Source organism: Ricinus communis, chromosome 2, assembly GCF_019578655.1.
Source record: "Ricinus communis isolate WT05 ecotype wild-type chromosome 2, ASM1957865v1, whole genome shotgun sequence".
Classification (NCBI taxonomy): Eukaryota; Viridiplantae; Streptophyta; class Magnoliopsida; order Malpighiales; family Euphorbiaceae; genus Ricinus; species Ricinus communis.
Window position 1 is genome coordinate 24,098,180 of NC_063257.1, and position 5,411 is coordinate 24,103,590.

Here is a 5,411-nt window from a genome sequence, read left to right on the forward strand (position 1 = left end):
GAATTCCTCCTTTCTCGGGCCTAAATATATAAATAACCTTATGAACTTATGAACTTGTTCTGTTTTTGTAATTGGATCTCCGAATTCAATTTCAATTCAATTTGACTTTTCAACTTTACGGATTGTTATTTTTAATCATTTCATTAATGGTAGTAATAAAAAATTATTATTCTCACTAACAAAGTTATTTATAATAGACAACATACCTAATTGAGCTCTTGAACTTGTCATGTTTTTGTAATTGACCCCTAAACTTAATTTTGAATTGTTATATTGAAACTCTTTAAAAATGAAATTTAAGTATATTGGATTAATTGCCTGTGAATAGTGTATTTTATTAGTTTCAATGTATTATTTATTATATTTTAGAATTGTTTTATCAATATATTAAATAAAATAAAATTTATCTCCAAATGATTAAAGTTTTTTACTATCAAGGACTTCATTTTACGCTCCCAAGCAATGCCTACATTAGTAACCATAGCGAGAAAATATATAACAGACGATTAAAAAAATTATAAATTTTGTTTAAGAACTAAAACTCACTATTTTATTCTTTTTTTTTGTTTACTTATTTTATATTTTAAATATATTAAAATTTTATTTGAACTTACGCATTTTTTAAATAACATAAAATATACGTGCATAATGTCTATAATTTGAGAAGTCCAATTGAATTAGAATTGAGTTCGAGGGGAGGGAGGCAATTGCAAAAACGAGACAATTCTAGGGCCCATTTATGTATTTAGCTAGAATTTTATATTTTAATATATCAATATTTTGTTTGAACTTATATATTTTTAGATAACATAAAACACATTGCATAACATTTGTTATAATAACGACCTTTAAAGTTGAAAAATCTGACTGAATCAAAGTTGAGTTTGAAAGACCAATCGCAAAAGTCTGACAAATACAGAAAGCCATTAATATATTTAGCCTTTCAAGAAATGGTGAGCTTGACGAGGAAGAAATGGTATAGTTATAACATTTCTAAAATATTTTTATTTAACTTGATGAGGTTGGACTCCATGTAGGTAAAAACAAAAGCCATGTTTGTATATTACTAGAGCTATAAATGAACCAAATGTCTTATGAGCTACTCAGAGCTCTGATCGATAAAAAGTTGATTCGAGGTCATTCATTAATTTAAACGAGCCGAGCTCGACCTTGACAAGGTTTGGTTTGTTAGCTTGCGAATCTGCTTGTTTATTGGCTTGCGAACAGGTTCACAAACAGGCTCATGAGGTCGAACTCGATTCATTTATAAAGCTCGCAAACAGGCTCACAATCTAGCTTGTTTATAAAGTTCATGAACATGCTCGTTATAAGTTCGATAATCAGGCTTATGAGCAAGTTCATTTATAGGCTTGAGCTCGAGTTCAAAATAATAATAATAATAATAATAATAATAATAATAATAATAATAATATAACTACAACATTTAAATGAAGTATTATCATTAGTAAGAACTACTACAAAAATAATAAATAATAAATAGATACATTCTATAACAATTTAATAAAGATATTTTTCAAATTAAATAAAATAAAATTGACCTATTATTACAGTTTTCATTTTAGTTATAAACCATTTTATATCATAAAATTTAATTAAATTCTTACAATGGTAAAAATATTTTAAATGTATTCTCTAATTATACTAATTCAATAAAAAAAAATTTAATATCAAAACCTTAATTAGTATATAGTAGGTCATAACTAACCAGACACTAGCATGAGAAGAAAATATTAAACATTGTGTAAATGAATATAGTCAATGGTATTGTCATTATTGTGAAACCTTAAATATATCTTAACCTTAACACCAAATATTTTCTTTTTGATCTCATGCTCTCTAGTATTTAAATATCACATATTTGTCCAACTTAAATCGTTGAGTCAATAGAGTAGAGCGTCGTTGTTGGACTATATAGTTTCTTTGAAAAAAAATAATTTCATAAAAATCTGGATTGAATTTATGTTTATATTTATAAATAGTAATCAATTTAAAAATTAAGCTAAAATTAAACAAGACTGTAATTTATATAAGTTAATATATTAGTATTATGAAAAGCTTTTAGTTACTTTATTATATCATATTTCGACTATTTTATAATTTAAATTTATTTTGAGTTTTATAAATATTATTCATTTAAATGTAAATGCCATTAAAAAAAATAATTGTGGGATTGGTTTATATGCTCTTTTAAGTTAACACAGACTTGTGATATATTTAGTATGGTATTCTTACAATTTTTATGGATTGTTGGTCTTTACTTTCATCATTCATATTGTTTTAGTAATACTTTTCTTTTTTGCATGTTTTGCTGCTGATGTTGATTATTTTTTTGCAAATTTATATTTTTTGTTTTATTTTACTATATTTGATACGTTCACTATTTAGTCCTATATTTTTAGATATTGATATTGATTAATATAATCATTAAAAAATGCTTAACGAGCCCGAGCTCAAATTATACTTAACGAGCTCGAACTCGAGCTTTTCTCATTATGCAACCACTTAATAAATCAAATTCGAACCGAGCTTGAGCTATTCATCGAATCAAACTAGTTGTGAACTAAGCTCGAGCTATTCGTGAGCCTAGTTATTTTCAAATAAGCCGAGTTTGAGCTCCATTATAAAAGCTCGAATCAAGCTCAAGCTGAACTCGAGCCTCTACTAAAATTAAATGAAACAAGCCTGAACTTATTGATGTTGGACTCAATTCGATTCAATTACAGCCCTATACACCACGTCATTAGTGGTGCACCCTAACTCAATTTGGATAAATTTGAAAACAATGCAAAGATAACGAGTCAGAATGGTAATTTTATAAAATATAGATATATTTATAAAAATGGTCAGAATTAATGATAGATGAGATTGTTTTTCCATGAAAAAAATATAAAATATCTTTTATATAATTATTACTTTTCGTAATCACAGTTCAAAACAAAAGATACATATTGTATGAAACTTAAGTGTATTGCTCTTAAGACGCATAACAATAGCAATCTAAAATCCATTTATCTTGGCTCTAATAATGTGATGGTGGCAGTATTAGGTGAACAAGGATTGTGATTGTCGGCTGATGAAGATTTATCCTCTATAATATCCCTCTCAGTGAAAAATCCCAGTTGCTTAGGTTGAGTCAATGCACTTCTACCACCCATCATTAGGACCACAGATGACATGCTTGGCCTATCTTCACTCCTTCTTTGTACGCATAATAGACCAATGTGTATTAATCCTAATGCTTCTGACATATCGCATGAATCTTTTATGGATGTTGCGATCAGCTCTGAAGACCTGTTTTCTTTATGCATTTTTCAAGCCTGAGAGAACATTTTCAGAATTAGCATATTCATCAACAGTGTGTGCGTCAAATATATATGTTGTCTGTGACACCTACATATCCAAGAAGGTTAAGGTTGTGATCTGGATGATGAAATCCTCTGTTTCTTTTTCCACTTACTATCTCTAGTACCACAATACCGAAGCTGAAAACATCAGATTTGACTGAATAGTAGCCTTTTATAACGTACTCTAGCGACATATAACTACTGCACGAAATAATCTAGTATAAATTATATTTACTATCATGATAAACATATATATAGCTAAAAGAACTTTGGAAGATACTTACTACGTTCCCACCACTTTTGGATTAAGTATGTTAGGCTAAGTCCCATAAATGTTTAGTTTGGCTTTTTACTTATATATGAACCTTATATATTTTGATTTAATGAATGATTTCTTTGCCTTCATATGTTCATTAGTTTCATTTATTATTATTGGTTGACCATCATATCAATTTAGTAGTAATATGTGTTATGAAAATCTTTAGGTTAAAAGTATTAGAAACATCATCTTTACTTTAATCTATGTTGGTATAAGAAACCTAAGTTACATCATTAGTTTGAGTGACTTAGGAAAAAATTCACATCACCATCTCATTTGTTAAATTAGGGCTTAAGGGAATTAAGGCGATTACTAAGTAAAAGCTAGACCAAATGCTATTTTATCATATAGTTCATATTAATCATTCTAGTTACATATTTATTTTCTGGTTATTTAATTTCTTTTATTGAACTAAAGATCATTCTCAAAACATCGGCTTAGAGTGTTTATATTTATTTTCAGTATTTTGTGTGATAGTTGGTCTTTATAATATATGCTCTAAAATCCCTTGTGAGATCGACCTCGTGGTGAGCTTACCCGAACTACCATTCGGTTCGTACATTTGTGAGTACTAATTTAGACACATCAAGTTTTTGGCGCCGTTGCTAGGAAATTGTATCAATATTATATTGATTAATTGTCAAATATCATTTTTTATGTTTTTTGTGTGTTGCATATTATTTATTTTTGTTTTATTTTTTAAATTATATTTTTAAGTTTTTTTTTGAAATTTTTCCTTTGATTTTGTATGCCTAGCAGGAAAACGAGATCAGGTGATTCATCAACTCAAAATCCCTACAACTTGAGATTAACTGTTAAAAAAATAGAAGGAGACCAAGAGGTAGAGAGTGAGTTTGTACCTCAAAGAAGAATTGAATTTAAAGAAAAGCTGGAACAAGAGTTGGAAGAAGACGTTGAGATAATGGCTAATGACCAAAGGAAAGTTGCAGCGCAAAGGCAAATGGCCATGAAGGATTATACTCGTCCGATAATTGGTAACACTACTTCATGCATAGTCTTAGGTGGTGCATCTAGGAATTATGAGCTAAAGAACATCCATTTTAATATGCTTCTGTCATTCTATAGTATGCCTAGTGAGGATGCATTGACATTCACTAGAGAGTTTTATGCTATAGTTTACACATTCCAATTATCTAGACTCAATAAAGATCAATTAAAGATGAGATGTTTTTCTTACTCATTAAAAGATAAAGCAAAGGCTTGGTTAATGACATTGCCTCTTAATTCTTTGAGAACTTGGGATGAAGTTTATAAAAAATTTATGAGTAAATTTTACTCACATCAAAAGACCAAAGAATTAAATGCTAAGGTTTCCAACTTTTATCAAAAGGATACTGAATCCTTTCACGAAACATGGGATCGCTTCAAATCACTTTTATTACAATGTCCACACTATGGATACCCACTTCCTATGACTAACCAATCATTTTATAATGGCTTAACACAACAATACCAGTGTATAGTTGATAATGCAGCTGGGGGTGCTATGCTAGAAAGAACTGCTAATGAGGTTTATGACATCTTTGAGATGTTAGGAGCCAGTTCACAACAAAAGAGTGAGAACAAAAAGAGTAGGAATGAATGAAGTTATGTCTAATAATGAGATGGCTATACAAATAGTCGAATTAACTAAACAAGTTAAGATTCTTGCTTCAACTAAGAATGTACAAAGCAATGAGGTATGCGATATATGTGGTGTTTATGAT

At 28.8% G+C, this 5,411-nt stretch overlaps 1 non-coding gene and 1 pseudogene across 1 annotated transcript; both read right to left on the minus strand.

Annotated features, from left to right (window-relative positions):
• Positions 1-3,029: 3,029 nt before the first annotated feature.
• LOC112534888 lies at positions 3,030-3,559 on the minus strand (annotated as a pseudogene).
• A 1,440-nt stretch (positions 3,560-4,999) lies between these two features.
• LOC112534894 lies at positions 5,000-5,107 on the minus strand. The gene has a single exon (XR_003079122.2). It is a non-coding gene; the product is annotated as a small nucleolar RNA R71 (small nucleolar RNA).
• Positions 5,108-5,411: the final 304 nt, after the last annotated feature.